At 39.4% G+C, this 22,275-nt stretch overlaps 1 long non-coding RNA gene and 1 other non-coding gene across 2 annotated transcripts in view; both read right to left on the bottom strand.

Moving 5' to 3' along the window:
• Positions 1-17,646, bottom strand: part of LOC112654038 (uncharacterized) — a 26,288-nt gene extending 8,642 nt beyond the window's left edge. Inside the window, exons 1-4 of the long non-coding RNA XR_003132666.3 lie at positions 17,523-17,646; positions 12,190-12,286; positions 10,044-10,139; positions 5,507-5,603 (exon numbers count right to left, since the gene is read on the bottom strand). This is a non-coding gene — a long non-coding RNA (uncharacterized LOC112654038). The remainder of the gene's footprint in view (positions 1-5,506; positions 5,604-10,043; positions 10,140-12,189; positions 12,287-17,522) is intronic.
• On the bottom strand, positions 4,036-4,142 carry LOC112654252 (U6 spliceosomal RNA). Its single transcript, XR_003132901.1, has one exon. It is a non-coding gene; the product is annotated as a U6 spliceosomal RNA (small nuclear RNA).
• Positions 17,647-22,275: the final 4,629 nt, after the last annotated feature.

Here is a 22,275-nt window from a genome sequence, read left to right on the forward strand (position 1 = left end):
TTTGTACTTATTAGATCATCTTTCTCTAATGATTAATAGCTTAAATAATGATAGAAATGCAAAAAACAAATTGCTAGAATAAACAGCCAGTTTCTGCTTTGCTTTTTTTTTTTTTTAAGGACATCATCAACATTTCTACCTTCAAGTGCAAGACACACTTGTATAATCTACACATCTTGACAGATCTGAATCCCAAAAGGTAGTACTCACGATGTTTAGAACAAGAGGAAAATAACAGGAAACTAAGATACAGCACACACATCACATAAACAGGATGCTGGCAGCCCTTATAAAAAGCGGTCCCATAATCCACAACAGCAAAATCACACATGCATTCCCTTCCCAAACTGGTAATCCCAAAATGACAAAAGCAGAGGAGAAAATACTCTCTCTCCTTACTATTTCTCCTATTTGGAGAGTCAACTTCAGGAAACCCTTGTGAAGAAACAACCACAGGAGTACACGCTGTGTAGGGAAGCAGTGGACAAATACCTCCGCTGGCGAGCTTTCATGAGTGCCTTGAGCAGCCTGACCAGGAAAAGCCCCATAAATTCCCTCATTACATTGTTCTCTGTTATTAGTTTCCTACTGGCTACCTCAACAAAATACTTCAAACCAGGAGACCTAAAACAACTGAAATTTACTCTCTCACGGTTCTGGAGGCTAAAAGTCCAAAATCATGGCAGTGCTATACTCCTGAAGTCTACAGAGGCAGACCTTTCCTTGCCTCTTCTTGCCTATGGTGGTGGCTGCCCATCTTTGGCAGTCCTTGTTTTGCAGACGCACCGCTGGAACCTCTGCCCTTTTTTATCTAATGGCCATCTTCTCCTAGGGTCTCTGTCCCTTCACATGGCTTTCTCCTCTGAGTTTCTCCTCGTCTTATACAGTCAGAGTCGTGCTGGATTAAGGGTCCACTGTACTACAGCACAAACTTTATATTACCTAATTACATCTGCAATGTCCCTGTTCCAAATCAAGTCATATTCTGAGACACTGGGGATTAGAGCTGCAACCTATCTTTTTGGGAGACACAATTCAATCCATAACAACCTTCTTTCCTCCAAAAAAGAAAACATGCTAATAATGTAGTACCTATAAGGAAAAGCTATCTATTTAGAGGAAATACATTCAGCTATTCCTCACTTTATAGAGCAGATTTAGTCCCAAACTGTGAAATCACTATAGATCAAAGGAAACATTCCCTCCCTGCTACCCCTTTTTTTCCTGCTGGGTTACTGTTTGGGGGTGAGCACTCATCTGAGAGATAAGAAATCTAAGTTCTGGTCCACAGACACTAAGTGGCTGAATGAACTGAACAAGTCATCTGACTTTTCTGATGTTGCATTTCCTGCTTCTTAATCTATGAAATTTCTTGGGGCACCTGGCTGGCTCAGTCAGTGGGGCACGTGACTCTTGACCTCAGGGTGTGAGTTCAAGCCCCATGTTGGCTGTACTTAAAAAATAAAAACTTAAAAAAAAAATGAAATTCCTCTTCCAGCAATACCTTTCCATTCAGAATACCTGATATAGTTGAATTAAAATATCATAACCTTGTACTCAGGTTCTGGACTTGAAGATTTTATATTACTGTAAAATTTATTATTTCCCTATACTTACACCAATACTACAACCTAAAACTTACACAACTAAATTTCACTCTAGAAAATAGTATATGGTACTATGTAGGCCACTACTTTATTTGAAACAGTAAAAGCTAGCCACGATTCATCCAATAACCATGGGGTTTTAGAAAGCACATTGTGTCAGGAATCAAGAATCCTGCTCCCAGTCTTCCTCTAGCTAGTTGGTCCCAATGTAACCACCAGTGAACTCTCTGGGCCTTGGTTTCTTCATTCTTCATCAGGTAAAAAGAGACTTTCCCATGACTTCTGCGATTTCTTCTAGCCAAATAGTCAACCCATCTACCTGTTATGCAACAGGGATGAAATTCAGGTGAGAGCTTGCTTTCAGAATGCCACATAATCCATCTTTAGGCATGCCTTGGAGATCTTGCAGGTTCGGTTCCAGACCATTTCAATAAGGTGAATATTGCAATAAAGCTAGTCAAATAAGTGTTTTTGTTGGTTTTTATTTTTATTAATTCATTCATTCATTCATGAGACAGAGAGAGAGAGAGAGAGAGACAGGCAGAGACACAGGCAGAGGGAGAAGCAGGCTCCATGCCGGGAGCCTGACGCGGGACTCGATCCCGGGACCCCAGGATCACACCCTGGGCCAAAGGCAGGTGCTAAACCACTGAGCCATCCAGGGAACCCCAAATAAATGTTTTTATATCCCAGAACATTTAAAAATTATGTTTACACTATAATGTACTATATTAAGTGTGTAATAGCATTGTGTCTTTAAAAAAATGTGTATACCTTTTTTGTTTATAAGATTTATTTATTTGTTTATTTATTTATTTATTTGAGAGAGAGAGAGAGAGAAAGCATCAGTGAGGGGAGGAGCAGAGGGAGAAGGAGGGAGAATTTTAAGCAGGCTCCATGCCAAGCACGGAGCCCAACGTGGGGCTCGATCTCATGACCCTGAGATCATGACCAGAGCCAAAATCAAAGTCAGAGACACAACTGACTGAGCCACCCAGGCACCCCAACAATGTGTATACCTTTTTTTAAAAAGATTTTATTTCTTTATTCATGAGAGACACAGAGAGAGAGAGAGAGAGAGAGGCAGAGACACACACAGGCAGAGGGAGAAGCAGGCTCCATGCAAGGAACTCGATGTGGGACTCGATCCCAGGATCCCGGGATCACGCCCTGAGCCAAAGGCAGACGCTCAACCACTGAGCCACCCAGGTGTCCCAACAATGTGTATACCTTAATGAAACAATACTTTATGGCCAAAAAAGGCTAACCATCATGAGAGCTTTCAGCAACTTATAATCTTTTTGCTGGTGTAGGGTTAATGGCTGCTGACTGATCAGGGTGCTGGTTGCTGAGGATTGGGGTGATTGTAGTCATTTCTTTTTTGTTTTATGTAAACTCTGTGTCCAAAGTGGATCTCATGACCCTGAGATCAAGAGTCACGTGCTCTACCAACTGAGCAGCCAGGCAGGAACCCTTTCTTGTGGTAATTTCTTAAAATAAGACAACAATGAATTTTGCCACATTAACTGGCTCTTCCTTTCATGAATGATTTCTTTGTAGCATGTGAAGCTGTTTGATAGCATTTTACCTATGGTAGAACTATCGAAATTGAAATCAATCCTCTCAAACCCTGCTGCTGCTTTATTAACTAAGTTTATGTAAAATTCTAAATCTCTTATTGTCATTTCAACAGTCTTCATAACATCTTCACCAGGAGTAGATTCCCTCCCTAGAAACCACTTTGCTCATCCATAAGAAGTAGCTCTTCATCTGTTCAAATTTTATCACGATGTTCTAGCAATTGAGCCAATTATCAAGATTGTTCTAGCAATCTTTAGGCTCCACTTCTAATTCTAGTTTTCTTGCTCTTTCCACTACATCTGCACTTACTTCCTCCACTGAAGTTAAACTCCTCAATGTCATCCATGAGGCCTGGAATCACTTCTTCCAAACTCCTTTTCATATTGATATTTTTACCTCTTCTCATGAATCACAAATTTTCTTAATGGCATCTAACATGGTGAATTCTTTCCAGAAGGTTTTCAACTGACTGCCCAGATCCATCAGAGGAATCACTATATCCATGGCAGCTTTGATTTTACATAATATATTTCTTAAATAATTAACACTTGAAAGTTGGGGTGTCTGATTCAATCATCAAGCAAGAGAATCTTGATGTTGGGGTTGTTAAGTTGGGTGTAGAGATTATTATTATTTATTATTATTATTATTATTATAAAAATTATTTAAAAATAAAATCTGTTTTAAAAAATACATACATATATACACACTTGAAAGTCAAAACTCCTCTTTAGTCCCTGGGCTGCAAAGTGGATATAATATTAGCAGGCATGAGAACAACATTCTTCTCATTGTCCATCTTCATCAGAACTCTTGAGTGACCAGGCACATTGTCAATGAGCAGTGATATTTTGTGGAACGCTTCATGAATTTGCGTGTCATCCTCACACAGGGGCCATGCTAATCTTCTCTGTATCATCCCAATTTTAGTACACGTGCTGCTGAAGCAAGCACAGCAGTGATATTTTGAAAGGAATCTTTTTTTTTTTTTTTTTCTGAGCAGTAGATGTCAACAGTGGGCATAAAATATTCAGCAAACCATGTTGTAAACATATTGTGCTGTCATCTAGGCTCTGTTGCTCCATTTATGGAGCACGGGCTGAGTAGATTTAGCATAAGTCCTCGGGGCCCTAGGATTTTCAGAATGGTAAGTGAGCATTGGTGTCAACTTAAAGTCACCAGTTGTATTAGCCCCTAATGAGAGAGTCAGCCTATCTGTGAAGCTTTGAAGCAAGACATTGACTTCTCCTCTCCAGCTATGAAAGTCCTAGATGGCATCTTCTTCCAGTATAAAGCTGTTTCATCGACACCGAAAATCTGTTGCTCAGTGTAGGCACTTTCATGAATTATCTTAGCTAAACCTTCGAAATAACTTGCTGCCACTTCTCCATCAGGCACCCACTGCTTCACCTTGCACTGTTATTGTTATAGAGATGGCTTATTTCCTTAAATCTCATGTACCAAGCTCTGCTAGCCTCAGACTTTTCTTCTGCAGTGTCCTCACTTTTCTCAGCCTTCATACAACTGAAGAGAGAGAGGGCCTTGCTCTGGATTTGGCTTTGACTTAAGGGAATGTCATGGCTAGTTTGGTCTTATAGTCAACCATTAAAATTTTCTCCATATCAGCAATAGGCTATTTAACTTTCTTATCAATCACATTGTTCACTGGAGTGGCATTTTTCATTTCCTTTAAGAACCTTTCCTTTGCATTCATAACTTGGCTATTTAGCACAAGCAGCCTATCTTTTGGCCTATCTCAGCTTTTGACGTGTCTTTCTCACTAAGCTTATTTATTTCCAGCTTTTGATTTAAAGTGAGAGACATGTGACTCTTCCTTTCCCTTGAACACTAAGAGGCCATCAGAGGGTTATTAATTGGCCTCATTTCAAATTTTTTTTTTTAATTTTTATTTATTTATGATAGTCACAGAGAGAGAGAGAGAGAGAGAGGCAGAGACACAGGCAGAGGGAGAAGCAGGCTCCATGCACCAGGAGCCCGATGTGGGATTCGATCCCGGATCTCCAGGATCGCGCCCTGGGCCAAAGGCAGGCGCCAAACCGCTGCGCCACCCAGGGATCCCAATTGGCCTCATTTCAATATTGTTGTGTCTCAGGGAAGAAGGAGGCAGGAGAGATAGAGAGATGGGGTATAACCCATCAGGAGACACACACATTTGTCACTTATGTTCACGGTCTTCCAAGGGTGTGGTTCACACTGTCCCAAAACAATTTTAATAGCAACATCGAAAGTCACTGATCAGAGATCACCATAACAAATACAATAAATAATGAAAAAGTTTCAAATATTGGGAGACTTACCAAAATGTGACACAGGGACACAGAGTAATAAGCAAATGCTATTGGAAAAAAGGCCCCCAAAGATTTGCTCCACACAAGCTTGCCACCAGCCTTCAATCTGCAAAAAAACAAAGTATTCACAAAGTGCAATAAAGCACAGTGCAATAAAATGAGGTGTGCCTACATACAATTTGGGATTGGTTTGGTTATTTAGACAAAAGTCTCTTTCTTGTTTAAGGTAATTAGACTCTTCCCAATTCTAACATGAAGATATGTATTTTTACCTATAGCACTGAGCAATTTCAGCATATACTCCTAATGCTAAGATACAGATCCAAAACATTTCAGGACAGGACTAGTAAATAAGGAATGTATTTGGTTTTCTAAAACTCACGACAACAAAAATTAATTCATAGAGTAGTTGAGCCTCAGTTGGTTTACGAGTCAGAAGAGAGTAAGACTTCTGAAAAGATCTGGCTGTTATTCAGGAACAGCTGCAAAGTCACCTGCCTGCTTTTGTGGGAAAGATACCAGTGATTCTGGCTTACATAAACAGAGGGAGGAAGATGATAGGCAAGTAGAAATGTTCCTTTGAAAGGAAGTTGAATATTTCTCTGTTCACCTTAATGTTGTTTACTTCAAAGATAATCTCCAATTTATGTTAACACTAGATTCTCTCAAGAGTAAAAAGTGAACCTGGGATATCTCTATTTGGGATAACGCTACTAAAGTACACAATAGAAAACCCTGGAGAAAAACAGTATAAAGTTCGGGCTACAATCCCCTCTTATTACACAGTGAAATTTCCTTCCCAAATACCCTCAGCTCAGTTCTAATGGAATACAACATAATAGAGTTTTGTTACCTTAGGGTATTATCTACACCATTCTATGCTTCTTTGACAGTTAGCTTTCTTGATTCAATAAAGGAGAAGAAAATTGCTCCAATTTAAGGAAAATCTATTAACTTGTTTGGTTCTCTAAGGTACTATTCCTCAGTACGTTGAAGCACTAGCTAACAAAATAACATCATAGAAATCGAAAAGCTCTGACCAGGTAGAGCTTGGAGTATATATTGCTAAATTAGGGGAAAGACTGTATGTCTGTATGCCTTAACCCTCTTCCTCATAAGTCCACGTGGAGTGATTTGTGAAGTAGAGAAATGACACACGTGTATTTTGCTTTGGCCTGTCATATAAAATACTGCCCTACGAAGCCCCTACAATACGCCAGGTACTGGGCGAGGTCTCTTGATGTACATCTGCCTTGTTTATCCTTATAGCCAATTTCAAAGACAGTGGTTACACTTATGTTTTAGCTGGGGAAACTGTTTTCAAGAAGGGTTGAGCAGCCATCTCAAATCACACACCTGTCAAGATGAAAGCCTAATGATTCACATCCAAGATTGTCTGGATTTAAAGTCCTAGAATTTTATTATAACACTACAAATATTATTAATTAACCCCTTATCTGAATCAAGGCTTTGTCATCAGAAAGCCACAAGGTAGCATAAAATTCATTTATCCACACCAGGACTCCAGAAGAACTAGACACTAGAATGGCAAATACTGCTAGGAGATGAGAAGAGGTTGGAGGATCTAAAATATTGGGTTCAGTTGTGAGCAGCTCTGAGCTCCAACGGAGGAGTAGGAAATTCAAAGGCAGACCACTAACTACACCTTGTCTTCCCAGAAGCAGACTGGACCATCAGCAGCAGCTGCTGGTGCAAAGAGAAAGGTCAATAAGCGCAGAACTGCCAAGGGAAGGCTGAGACAGGCCCAGGAGAGAGGACCTGGTTCCAAAGGGAAAACTAGGTCACAGCATAATAATTTTCCAGGATCCCCGCCCACTGGGAATGCCTTAGTGAATGTACCTGGACGAGTATGACAGTCAGATGACTCCTCTGAAAACTGAGCTGATTAACCCCTTCATGTGATGGGAGAAACATTTTACCTCATCAACTCTTCAGTGTGTAAGTAATAATTAATGGTCAAAACAATCAGTTAAATGGAAGTGGGAAAGCTGCTCAACCTGAAAACATCTCTGATGAACAACAGGCACTTTGGACTTTAAACTTCTAACATTCATCCATTCAGTCACCAAACTGACCAACAAATGTTCATTTTACAAAACACTAAGTGCTGTGTATACCCTGAGAAAATCAGAACTAAATCCATTAAATTTTCAATAGTCATACACCACCACGCCATGTGCTGTTGCTAGATCCTTAGGAGTCATGACAATTATTCACTCTTTTCTTTCCATACATCTCTCTACAATCTCTTTAAATACTTTCTCAAAGAGATGTTTCATTTCCTTAGCCTCAATTATCAACCCTATGATAATGATTCAAATACCTATTATCTCCAGTCCTACTTTTTCTCATCTCCTTGCCCTTATTCTCAATGATAACACAGATATTTTATTTAGCAAATTCTCCAGTTTCTAAAAACTGTTATTTCTAAAAGAATTTATCTTTCCCCATGTACCTAACACCACCCCCATACGTTCTTTCACCCTTGGAATTTCTGATCTATGTTAAAAGAACCACTCTCCTCACCCTTTCTCTCCATGTCTCGGTTATGAAGTCCTCTCTATGCCAGTCAGTTAGCAAGTTTTTTCAGTGCTTTCTGTAAGACCTCTCTGGTACCTGGCCCTTTTCCTCCATTCCCATTACTACCCTCCTGGTCTGGGTTCTTATCCTGTCATTTCTTACTTCCTTTCACCAGTTCTAAAATCCTAGCTTAAGCCTCAACTCTTCCATAAGGCTTTTGGACCATTTCAATCTTCATTGATCCCTGCCACTCTGAAGTTCCTACAGCATTTATTCTACCTCACAGCATTTGTTCTAGTTTATGATTGCCTCCTCAGTGAGTATTTCATCCCATCCCACCACACTTCCAACCATCACAATGCCTGGTCCAGCCTGAGTACAGAGCAGATGCTCAAAAAATGCTTGGGTAATGATTAACATGTGGGCACTGCTATAAACTGAATCTGGCCCCCCTCTAATTCATATGGTGAAGCCCTAATGCCCAACGTAACTATCTGAAGACAAGATCTTTAAAAGTGAATTTAGGGTACATGAAGTCAAAATGGTGATGCCCTAATCTGGTAGGACTATGGCCTTAGAAGAAGCCGATGACAGATTTCTCCTTCTGTCTCTCTCTCTCTCTCTCTCTGCCACGTGAGGAAACGGCAAAAAGGTGGCCATCTGGAAGCCAGAAAGAGAGCTCTCACCAGAGCCCAACCACATTGGCATCCTGATCTTGGACTTGCCAACCTCCAGATTTGTGAGAAAATAAATATCTATCTTTCAAGCCTCTTAGTCTACAGTATTTCACTATGGCAGCCTGTGGGTGTAACCAGTACTTAATCTTTTTATGATTAAGGCTTCATCCTCGTGAAAGCAAAGAACTACCATACAAAAAGAAGGGCTACCTATGAGGTACCAACTGAGAGGATGATCATAATTAATGAAGCTTCTAAAGAAAGTGTCTCTGGTCAGCTTCCTATCCTTACACCATCCATTCAGCCATGAAGTATGGATGAGCTAAGACAGAGAAGCCTTGGTTAGCTCTGTCTTGTGTTGTCTTTCTTAGAAGCAGAATAGAAGAAGAAATCTAAAAACCACAGAAGACAAGCAACAGGAGGTCCAAAGCCATATATTTTTGTTATAATTGAGATAATATACTTTTGATAAATTATGTTGCTGGTGCAGAGCCTAATCTTTTTTTAATCATTCTCAGTAGGTAAGTCCAAAGAAGATCTAATGATCACAGATTAAGCTCTCTGAAGAAAAATTTTAAATCAGGATAATATAGAGCAGGGCAGGGATCATAAAAGTGAATGCTTTCAGGGACCACGCAGGTACTACATAGGAGCAGGCTGTGTGCCTGGGGAGTGGAGCAGATTGGGGATTAGTGCTCTGTCCAAAGTGTACCGACAGTACTCAGCTCCAGCTGACTGCTGCCTTGGAGAAAATTAGCTTTGTGTTGTCAGATTTTCCAGTTTTTTCAAGAGAAACTAGAAATGTGTGTATATACAGTATGTGTGTGTAAAATCAGCTAATTAGAAAAAAAATCAACGTTCAGTCCAAAAAAAGGAAAGAAAAAAGAAAGTCAGTGAGCTATTTCTCTGAGTTATTCCATAGAGAAGTCAACTTAAAGGAACCTGAGGAAGGCAGCCTGGGTGGCTCAGCGGTTTAGCGCCACCTTCGGTCCAGGGCGTGATCCTGGAGTCCCAGGATGGGGTCCCACATCAGGCTCCCTGCATGGAGTCTGCTTCTCCATCCCTCTGTGTCTCTATGAATAAATAAATAAAATCTTAAAAAAAAAAAAAAAAAAAAAGGAACTTGAGGAGCAGATCACTTGAGCATCTTTTTCAAACTACATTCAATTCTCCTCTCCTCACACCTGAGGGCACATGTAATTAGGCAGAGAACAGCCAGTATTGGAACAGGGCTTCTTTACTTTCAAGGAGCATAGAAGAAAAACCTAGGTATCTTGTTACAATGCAGATTCCCAAACAGCAGGTCCTGGGGTGGAGTCTGAGTTTACATTTTGAATTGGCTCCCAGGTGTTGTGATGCTGTTTGTTCACTCTTTGAGTAGCAAGACTTTACAGTAGATTTTTCTAGCTTTTTCTGACCACGACCTAAAATTAAAAAAAAAAAATTTACTTGACAACCTAGAACAAATACCTAAAATAAACATGTAATTGAAAGGGAAACAAGAGTCATTATAAGGGGTACAGCTGGTATTTTTTTATCTGATTCCAATGTTTTATTTTATCCTATTGCATTGTATTTTATCCCTTTAAATGCTGATTGTGACTCATTAAATAGATTTTATAACCCACTAACAGGCTATGACATAAATTTGAAAAACGCTTCTATTCCATTTTTATTCAAACCCCTTCCTATACATTTTTTAAATGTATCTTTCCTTCTCTTCAAAGACCAGAATAAGAAGACAAAAATCTGTAAAGGCTGCTTAAGGAATGTAGGTCAACACAATGATAGTAGGAGGTAACAGAGGTTGAACACTTACTATTTACCAGGAGTATGGTTAAGCCCATGTGCTCCAGGACCACACTGCGTAGCCACCTACAAGCTGCAAAATCTTAGGCACGTTACTTAACCACTCTGTGCCGTTTCCACATATGTAAAAAGGAGATCACAATTACACAAATACCTCATGAAGCTTTTGTGATGAATACTGTATATTGACAGCTCTACATGTATAGGACAAAGTACTGCACCCAGCAGGTATCAGAGATTTATTTGCCAATGCCATCCTTATTACTAAGTACTTCACAGAAGTTCTTTCATTACCAAAAAAAAAAAAAAAAGAAAGAAAAAGGTTCTATCACTTAGTTTTCCAGTAATCCTAAGGAATAGCAGAACAGAACTGTTAGGTGGGCCAGTTTACAGCCACTCCCACCTACTTCATTGTTGACCGAATTCCCACTTGCTTAGGGCATCCATCCCTCGCAGGTGACGAAGGAGTGAATCCTAGTCAGTAAGGCGATCACAGTAAACCCTCTCCACTTGCCAGAGACGGGTTAAAAAAGATCATGTGAATGAAGTCTAGCCAATGAACCACAAGGCAACCAGGAAATATTTCCTCTCCCTTAAAGGAAAACAGAAGGAAAAAACATTGTATCTTCTTCCACTGAATGTTGTTATGTCATGTGAGGCCAGAAATGGCAGCAATGCATTCAGTGACCATGACGGTAGCCTGTAGAGAACAAAGTGAAAGGGATGCTCCTGTTTACACGTGAGCATGGTTACCACCCCCATTATGGAAGAGGAAGGTGAGGGATAAAACAGGTGTAGGAAGTTCTCAAAAATCACTCAGCAAATTGTCTATTCGTTTTCCACCAGGCTACAACAGCCCATTTTGAAGAACATCATCATTTTTTTAAACACCCTGAAGACAAGACTTGATAGATACGTAGAGCATTTCTAGAATCAGCTGTCCATCTCAAGATCTTTACGGTCAGTTAACATGGTCATTTGCTGTGGGTAGGTCGGCTGTGATCCTGTTAACGTGTACAGCATCGATATATTTATTTTATGCCATACTCTGCCACCTTGTACGTGTTTATTACTTTGTGACTATGCTCTTCTTACTACCTGCCTATAGATTAGTTTCTAACTAGGCTGTCGATTCCAAAATTATTCTGATAAACAACTTGAAGCCAAGGTGTTATTGACTAATAATAGATTATCACATCCCCGTTTCTAGATTGTGCTTTTAACAAGCAACTTCCCTAAAAGAATTTAAATACTTTGAATTTCAGAGATTCTAGCGGGGACCTAAGACATAGTAGGGGGGAAAGGTGACCACTTTGATCCCTAAAAATAACACCCCTTAGGGAGCTGCTTGACCTCTGAGTCTTACATTTTCCTTCTAAAACCTAGCAGGAATAATAGTCTCCATGGCAATACTCTCCTCTCTTGTTATTCCATTGAACATGGGAATACCTAAATTAAAAAGTACTACACAGGCATGATGTTTAAAATATACTAACTCATTCTACAAAGTCACAATGACCTCTTTTGGTTTTTTGAATCAATACTTGGATTCTAAAAAACACACTCTTACTTCACATTTTAATATCTCTGAAACTGGTTAGTATCTTCCTATCTTTGTTGGCTAAGCAGGGATCATGATGCACTTGCCACTGACTATGCACAAACCTGTAGTTATTTCTGGTGGCAGCACAAAAACTCTAAGCACACGTCATTTTAGGACCAGTTGAGTTGTAGCTCTTGTCCAGAAGCCTTCTGATAACACCTTTGGATAAGATGAAAAAAGCAACAGCTTCAAAACTTATAAATAGGGTTAGAAGCTTGGGGGGTGGGAGCGGAGAATGTATAATAACCATAGTAAAGCTGTCTTTTAGAAAATGCTGCATTAACAACCAATATCCATAGGCATTGATAAATGTGACTCAAAAGTAAATCTGAAGAGCTGGACTCCAAGGAAAATTTCAGAATACCTTAACTGATTATTTGGTTTCTACTTTTCTTTTTTTATATACAAGAGTAAAGTACTGGTGCACCTGGGTGGTGCAGTCAGTTAAGCAACCAACTCCTGTTTTCAGCTCAGGTCATGATCTCAGGGTCCTAAGATCCAGCCCCTTGTAGAGCTCCTCCATGCTCAGCACAGAGTCTGAGTTTCTCTCTCCCTCTCCCTCTGCCCCTGACCTCCCCACATTGCTCTTTGTCTCTCTAAAATTAAAAAGAAAAAAAAAATTAAAGAGTTACGTACCACAAAAATTTATATCTATATCTAAGTCTAAAAGAACTCTTTCAAATATCAAACATAGGGATGCCTGGATGGCTCAGTGGTTGAGAATCTGTCTGCCTTTGGCTCAGGTCACGATCCCAGGGTCCTAGGATCGAGTCCTGCATCAGGTTCCCTGTCGGGAGCCTACTTCTCTCTCTGCCTATGTCTCTGTCTCTCTCTCTCTGTGTCTCTCATCAATAAATAAATAAAATATTTAATAAAAAAACATCAAAAGTAGATCTCGAAGTCATGAGTTCAAGTCCCATGTTAGGGGTAGAGCTTACTTAATTTTTTAAAAAAAGGCTAATTAAAAAAAACACAAATATCAAAAGTAAGCAATAATTCTAAGTAATAAAATGAATTATGTCATACTTTAATTGGCATCATTTTTTTTTATTTAAGGGTCACATTTATTTTTTCCATGTAAATATCCGCATATTCCATGACCATTTATTAAAAAAAAAAACTATCCAGTATTGAATTACCTTACTGTCTTTGTAAACAAACAAACAAAAAAAATCAATTAATGTTTTGAATGTGGGTCTATTTCTGAACTCTTAATCTTGTCCATTGACCTAGATGTCTACACCTATTTTTTTAGTTATTTTATTTTTTATTATTTTAAAATTATTTTATTTATTTATTCATGAAAGACAGAGAGAGAGGCAGAGACACAGGCAGAGGGAGAAGCAGGCTCCATGCAGGGAGCCCAGTATGGGATTTGATCCCCGGTCTCCAGGATCATGCCCTGAGCTGAAGGCAGGCGCTAAACCACTGAGCTACTCAGGGTTCCCCTAGTTCTTATTTTTATCACCCAGTGCCTATCATGACAAGTGCACTCCTTAATCCTCATCACCTATTTCACCCATTCCCCCACCTATCATATTTTTCTTCCTTAATGATACCTAAAATAATGGTGCATCGTCAACTCAAAGACATCTTGAAGTGTATGAATATGATGTTATTCACAAAAGAGCTAACAGGGTCAGAAAAGCTAAACAACTTACACACACACACACACACACACACACACACACAGTTTCCACAGGACTAGAAGACAGGTTTTTTCTATGCACTGCAATATTTTGCCTCTCTTTTGATGAATATCTGGGCATGAGCTAGTTTTCTAAGTCTCCTTCTAATCCAAAAATTCCATTCGGAGACAGTATTTGCCACCCATTGACTGTTATGTATATTGTTTCTCTAAGACATAGTGCATATGAAATGGAAAATGACACAGCAGGGGTACTGTTTTCTCTTAATGTAAATCACTGCAAAGGAAGAACTGGATTGTCCAGATTGTAGGCAGGAACTGCGGTCTGTGAGACACAGATTGTATATGTTAGAGAAAAAGCCACATTGAGCACACGTGCTCCGTCTGCTGTGACACGTAGGCTCCATCGGGGCCTATCGGCCTCTGGAGAAAGTTGTGTGCTTTTGCTAGGCTGACGTGCAAAACACACGGTGCAAAATGTTCTGATGATCTGATGATTATGTTTCAGAGTTTTGCTTCAGTGATCAATTGTGTGAAGGAAAGATCAAAATCTTTCAAGATTTTAAAATGTGAAAGTGCCTAAAGGGAATTCTAGTGTGATCCCACAGTGTTTGTTAGCTCAGATACTTACAAGCTCCTGCTGGTCTTGCAAGTAAACATTTCTCTGAAAGAAAAAATATCCTGCAGGAAAAGTTGGAAACAATATTAAGAGCTCCTGGACTGTGTGATGGTGCTGAAGTGTTTGGAGTTTAAGAAATGGGCCTAGCAAAAAAAAAAAAAAAAAAAAAAAAAAGAAAGAGAAGAAATGGTCCTAGCAAAGATAATATTTCGTAGTCTACATTCAGAATGCAATGCTTTAAATTAAAAACAATAAATCTTTCTAAACTCCAGTTTTCTGCCAATAATGATTTGGAAACTGAAGCACAGATCATTCAATTGAACAGATCTATAAAAGGGAAAGGACAAACAAAATCCAAGAGAATTCTTGCCATGAAGCTTTTGAGAGGAGTCTGCCAAAAAGACAGTTTATGATTATACGAACTTAGAGAAGCAGGGAGGGCTTTAGGAGGCGGGCGCAGGGACAAGGGAAAGCCTGATGTACTACAAAAAGATCCACTCCCAATCAGACCCATGACATTAAAATCCTTAATCTGATTTTACCTTCTTTAAAGCAAGTCATGAATTACTTAAACTAATTTAGCGCTAGATTTTTTTTTTTTTTTTTTTTTTTTTTTGGTCCACTGTCATTGCCAACAGCTAGTTAAATTTAGAGATTTTTTTTTTTAAGACTTTATTTTTAAGTAATGTCTATACTCATTGTGGGGCCGGAGCCCACAACTCCAGAACCAATAGTCACACGCTCCACTGACTAAGCCAGGCTAGTGCCCCAAATTTAGAGATTTCTAGTTGGTAATTTACTCAAAATAATATTTTGCCAGTCCTCAATTATAAAGTGTTTAGTGGAATCTCTAATAGCTTTAAACAGGAATTATTTTTTGTGTGAATCTAAAATATTCAGACCCTGTACCAAAATGTCAACTGAAGTTTTTTCATTTCCCTTCCTTCAAATAAAGTAATTTGGTACCTTCCCCCTGATAAGTAATTTAAAAAAAAATAAGATAAAATAAAATAATCCAGGCCCTATGTTCAAGAAGAGGAAAAATAATCATCAGCCAAAATGCTTCTAAATTATTGTCAGTATTAGTTTGCAATCTGCCTGCTTCCTCTTAAGGAAATGTTATATAAATAATCAGGAGCATATCTCAGTTGTTCTGGGAGATTATGTATGTCAGAGTTAAAAGAAGAAAATCTTGAGAAATATCTTTTTTATAAGGTTGTCAAAAAAGGTTTTCTGGGGGGCACCTGGCTGGCTCAGTAGGTAGAGCACAGTACTCTGGACCTCGGGGTCATGGGCTTGAGCCCCACATTAGGTGAAGAGATTATTTAAAAGTAAAAAAAAAACAAAAAAACTTCAAGGGATTTTCTTGTATTTTTCTTTCCTATTATGATAGAAGGCTTTTAGAAAACTTAGTTTAAAATAATGACATAGGGCAGCCCGGGTGGCGCAGCAGTTTAGCACCGCCTGCAGCCCAGGGCGTGATCCTGGAAACCCTGGATCTCTGCATGGAGCCTGCTTCTCCCTCTGCCTGTGTCTCTGCCTCTCTCTGGGTGTCTCTATGAATAAATAAATAAAATCTTTTATAAAATAATGACATATAAAATGTGATCATGGACAAAACCTTTTCCAAATCAGTTTCCTTTTTTCTTTATTATCCACACAACCTGAAATTTCATTGTAGAATGCTTCCCAAAACATTCAGTTTTGCTCTGCTTTCCATCTCAATTATTTTCAGAGAAGCCAGCCTGGAAATTTTGAACATTCCTCAGACATTTTCAAACAAATTAATATCTGTGTTTCATACAGACCAGTTTTCAACAGGGGTGATTTTGCATCTCCCCTACCCCTGCCAAACTCCAGGTGATATTTGGCAATGTCTGGATACAGTTTGGGTGGTCATAACCCGGGGAGAGGCAGAGGTGCTATGGGCACCTAGTGAGTAGAAGTCAGGGAGGCTGCTGGCCATCCTACAACACAGCACAGCCTCTATAACAAAGAATTATCCCATCCAAAATGTTCACAGGGCTGAGGCTGAGCAGCCCTGAAACAGCATATCTTTGTTTCTCTTTATTTGAAGGATGTGACGTGGCACAAGTCCCTTGGGGTGTAATTCAGTGCACAGAGAGAGAAAACAATTTGACACACACCCTATCTGCCAGGTGCACTGCTGGCATTCTAGACTATTCCACCATAAATTCCTGCTTGGACTTCTCCAACAGCCTCCCACTGGCCTCCGGTTTCTACGTCTGCTCCTTCTAGTCCATTCTCTCCTGGAGCAGCCAGAGTGGCTTACTGACAGGTGGTTCCCCTTGATATCGACCACGTTACAGTCAGTATTACCTGAGACCCTGCAGAGTCCACCTTCTGTCTCGCTCTCCTGCCTAAGCCACACTTGCCTTTTAGTAGCTCATTTTGCTCTCAGCCTTCCAGGTTTGCACCCTTTATTCCTTATCTTTCAGATCTCATCTCAGTTCCAGGAAGCCTTCTTTAATCCACCTGCACCAGATGAGCTCAGTCTGCTAGAAACCCTCACAGTACTTTTTCTCTTGATACTCTTTATAATTTGCAGTGTACATTTTTTTTTTAAATATCATCTACCTATGCCAGTTGACCATAATTCGGTGAGTACAGAGTCACTACCTCATTTGCTTGTTGTTACCTGGCCAAGGCCCTGCCCAGTACCTGACACAGGAGCTCAATTAATGTCATTGAATGAATAAATCCCAGGTTTTGCTTTCTAGGGTGGTTGGGTGACACAACTGATGGGGTTGGAATAAATGTCTCCTGTATTTACCAATATACCAATATAATACTCGCTATGGAAGGGGAAACACTGAGAGACATAGTTTACAAGGCAAAAGTTTAGTTCCAGTTTAAACTGTTTTGCAAGATAGAAGAAGAATACGAGGCTTGGAGACAGGGGTGACTTGGGAAAGAAGAGAACTGTGACCTCAAAAATATAACTAGAAGCAATATGCTCAGGAGACACAGAAATTCTCTCTCCATAGTGGGAATTAACTGCTAGTTTTTAGAAGAGTGACAGTAATGATTTTGAAGTTGTTTCCTGTACTGTAACCCTTTATTGTTAACACGAATTCCAATTCCAATAAAGTCTTTGTGCTCCTGACCTTGTATGAATGATGCTTTGTGAAATGGGAGTAATCCAGGCTGTGTCCAATGCTAGGAACAGGATGGGGAAAAAGACATCGGAGATGGGCGGAGCCTGAGATCTCAAGAGAGAACAGCAAACTGGAAAAGAAGGAAGAGAAATGTAAAAAAGCCCCTCAAGGATTACTGAAAATACTGAGATAGATGCTGAGTTTCTTCCTCCATATTTATAAAAGGGGCTGGAGTTGATCTTCTGTCAATATCAGAGGTCTAGTTGCTCCTGAGCAGGCGACACCAGGACACTGTGTCTGGATTACATAACAATGTGGAATGAAGAAAGACTGGGTTAAACTAGACGATATCTAAGGTCTCTTTTTTGAACATTTCCCCTCTTTATTCTAACATAATTACAGGCTGAAGCATAAATCTGAGAAAAACTGCCTTCAATGTTAATATCTGAATATGTGTGCATTTCCTCTGGCAGGTCCAAGTATTATTTCTTTTGTTCCTTTAACACTCATCTGACAAACAGGCAAATGAAAATCATACTTAACCTTTATTCTGAAGTTCCCAGAAAGGTTTACAACTTCCTAACTAAAAGTCACCGAGTGACTCATTATGGCAAGAAATGGGAAAAAGAGTTGCAACGTCTTCATATCTAGCATTTAAATAGGACTCTTAGCTAACACATACATTCCAATTTGTTTTTTAAATGCTTTCATGTATGAATTCACTAAGTCTTATCAACTCTACAAAGTAGGTACTATTGTCATCCCCATTTCACAGAACAAATTTGCGACACAGAGAAGTTAAGCAACCTACTCAAAGCCACACAGCTACGAGGTGGTGAGTTAAGATTAGAACCTAGGCAGTCAACCTCTGGAGGCTACACTTAACCAATGCATACTCATGCCTCAATTTGTTTCAGTTCATACTGACTGGCTTTTGAAAGTGGTACAGTGCTAGGTGACATACAGGATGCCACCTCAGTTAATGCCACCTCTGTCCTTCATTTGTTCAATCCGGAGACACATCCTCGAATTCTTTTACATCTCACATCTAATTTATTAGGAAGCTTACCTGGCTCTGCCTTCAGAATATATCCAGATTGCAACTGCTTCTCATCCTCTTCACTACTACTGACTGCCCTAGTCTACCTAAGTTGCTGGGACCCCCTTGGTAAATTTCTGTGCTGACCTCCCAAATGTTTCCTGATTCTAGCCTTGCCCTCTAGTAAGCTACCCCCAACATGACAGCCAGTGATCTCACTTCACTCACTTCACTCTGAGTGATCTCAAAAGTGAGCTCAAATCACTTCTCTGCTCAAACTCAATTAATGGATCCCCATTTAATTCATGGTGAAAGCCAAAATTGTTACGGTGGCGTATGAGGCTCCCTCCAGACTCTCTGGATCTCCTCTCTCATCATGGTGACTTCATCCCCCACGCACCCACCCAACAGAGCTGTCTGGCCACACTTCCCTTGATCCTTGCTCGAGTCCTTTCCTTTTATATTCTACACGGGCTCTCTGCCTTAGGGCTTATGCCCTGGCCAGTCCTTCTGCCTGGAATTCTACATGGTCACTCACCTCATTTTCCAAAAGTCTTTACTCAAATGAGAGGTAAAACCCCATTTAAAATTATAAACAGCCTCTCCCGTCCTGCTGAATCCCATCTCTCTCTCTGTATATTTTCCCATGTAGGAGTTTTCCCACGGGACTTAACACTCTCTAATATAATATATAATTTACTATTTATTTGTTGTACATGCTGTTGGTCTGTCTTCTCCACTGGAATGTAAGCTTACCAGCACTAAATGTACTTTAAATACCATACAGATTTGTTGATGAAACAAATTTGATGATGAGTGAATGAAAAAGTGGCCCTGGTTAGTAACCCCAAGGAATACACGTAGCTCATTTTTAAAGTCAGGAAGTTGTCCATGGAAGTAAGTATGTGAAATGTATTACGATTGGGGACATCAGTTTTTTGGCACGTAGATGCAAGTGTTTAAAATTTTAGGAAGCTAAATTTTCCTTCCCATGAATCACCAACATCAAAACATAAATTGAAAAGCAATGAATATTACGACTTTAACTGTAGAATTCCTCATGCCAGAATAATGCCCACACATCCTTTTTCCAATGGCTTTAGAAACCCCCCAAAAGGAACAAAAACAGTAATATACAGGCAAATCTTGTTTTCAGAACTCTTCATCCTCCTGTCTCCTCAGCACATTCTTGATAATCTTCTCCCAGAGAATCATCCCACCAAAGCCTTATATCCTTGGGATAACGCACAGAAGTGCATTCAGGTGAGTGGTAGGAAGGACTCTTCCCGCAGGCATCCCAAGTCCTCTATGCTGGCCATGGACAGCATCCGCACCAAAAGTCTGGCCCAGGACCATCTGGATCAGGATTCCCGGGACCCTCACTATTCCTACTCAGTTAGAACCCCTGGGCGTTTGTATTTTAGCTGGTTTCTGGTATGTTTCTTAAATCCCTCTGGTGTTTAAGAACCACTGTCTTACTCTAGACTTTTCCTGATCTTTCTCCCAGGTTCAAATGTGCCCTTCCCAATTCTCACTTCCTTGTGCCTGATTCCCTGCCAAGGCTAATCTTCTGAGAGATGTTTAGGCAATAATTATGGATAATATTTTAATGTAATTCCCAAGAGCCCCTCTCCATAATTGCATTCAAAACCTTTCCACAAAATTGAAAACTCCCTAACTTGGTATCCAATGCCAGAGACTGTCCTCTTGCAGCCTCATAGAGGAAAGGATTTGTGATAACCTTTCTCCCACTCAAGGCAATTCTTGTTCTTTAATGAGGTTGAGAGGAAAGGTGCTTCTCTATGTAAGAAATATTTCTTCTTCCCAATGTCTTTTCATTTAAGTTATGTACTTTGAAGTAAGAAACATGTTCTTGTACATCCTGTTTATGTTTTATTTGGCCACCTACCAGGTGGATTGAGGCAAAACTAGGAGAGCCTTAGTTAGACTGGCATAAATTAATTTTGACCTTGATCCTTAATATTTGCTGGGTTATATAAAATACTGACATAGACAGGTACTTCTGATGTTTATTAGAATAAAGTGATTCTGAGAATTCCAACAGTCTTATTTATATACCATTCCACTAAATCGTAGGTGTTTTTAAAGCAAGGTTCCAACATAAATATAATTCATTCTCATTATTCAGGGTAGTTATGTTCTATAAAGTTGCCATAAACACTGAATTAGTGAACAGTGAAGCATCGCTCCTAGGGAAAATACAAAGCTAGGTTCCTACAAGCCTTTGGTCACAATACTTTTGTCAACTGATCAATACATTACTATTTCTGTATTTTTCTGTTTAAAGATAACTTATTTAATAATGTCATGACCACTCACATTATAACTAATGCCTCCTTGATAGATAATACAGAAGACACATCACAGTCTTCTTGCACTTAGGACCAGCACTTCGGTACTATGCTTGGGAGCCATTTTAAACAGTGAAATAAAACCAAAACAACAACAACAACAACAAAAAAAAAAACAGCACAAAAATAAGGAAAACGTGGCACTAAATAAACCATGAAAAGGGCATTTAATACTATGAGAGCTAAAATAAGAAGACATAAAAAGTCACCTGTTTGACTACAGTTAGAAACATGCTCTTAAGGTAACTCAAATTTTCACATACCCATGTCTGCAAATGACCACGGGAGTGCCATAAGTATTGATTTTAAGATTATAAATAAATTGTAGGAGTAGGCAAATTCAAAAATATGGAATCCACGAATAATAAGAATTGACTGTATTTCAAGAATAAAACTAATAATAATATAGCTGCCAAGGACATTTTTTACTTACCTAGTTCTTTAAACAACCAAAACTTACAGATGAAGAAATTGGGATTTAGTGAGATGATTAATTTTCTCAAGATCACTGCACTCTAACTATCAAAGCAGGATTCAAGAATTCAAGATTTTAATTTAAGACCGCGCAGCTGGCTGGCTCAGTTGGTGGAGCATGCAACTCTTGATCTCAGGGTTGTGAGTTTGAGCCCCACATTGGATGTAGAGATTACTTTAAACATAAATAAAAATTTAAAAATAATAATAAAATAAAGAAATAATTTTTTTAAAAAGATTTACTTTAAGACAACTTAAGTATTCCAAGACATGAAACTAAAAAAAAAGGAAAGAAAGTGAGGTGCCTGGATGGCTCAGTTGGTTAAATGTCTGCCTTTGGTTCAGGTCATGATCCTAGGGTCCTGGGATAGAGCCCCAGAGTAGGCTCCATGCTCAGTGGGGATTTGCTTGAGGATTCTCTCTCTCTTCCTCTCCCTCTGCCCCTCACCCCACTCACATATGCTCTCTCTAAAATACATAAATCTTTTAAAAATAAATAAATAGGGACGCCTGGGTGGCTCAGCAGTTGAGTGCCTGCCTTCGGCCCAAGGCATGATCCTGGAGACCCAGGATTGAGTCCCACAGTGGGCTCCCCACAGGGAGCCTGCTTCTCTGCCTATGTCTTTGCCTCTCTCTCTCTCTCTCTCATGAATAAGTAAAAAAAAAAAAAAATTTTAATCAAATAAAAATAAGTAAGTGGGATATGATTTAAGTTTGTATTTGCCAAACTATTCTAAATTAGAGTAGTAACACTTTTCTGAGGTTATTTGAAGGATCATTGTAATCATAGCAGAACATAAGCTTATAATTTAGCATTTTTACTGGATCAAAATATCAGATAACATAGAATATTGTTAGTGAAATAGCAAATTAAAAG

The sequence above is a fragment of the Canis lupus genome, chromosome 3 (assembly GCF_003254725.2).
Source record: "Canis lupus dingo isolate Sandy chromosome 3, ASM325472v2, whole genome shotgun sequence".
Classification (NCBI taxonomy): Eukaryota; Metazoa; Chordata; class Mammalia; order Carnivora; family Canidae; genus Canis; species Canis lupus.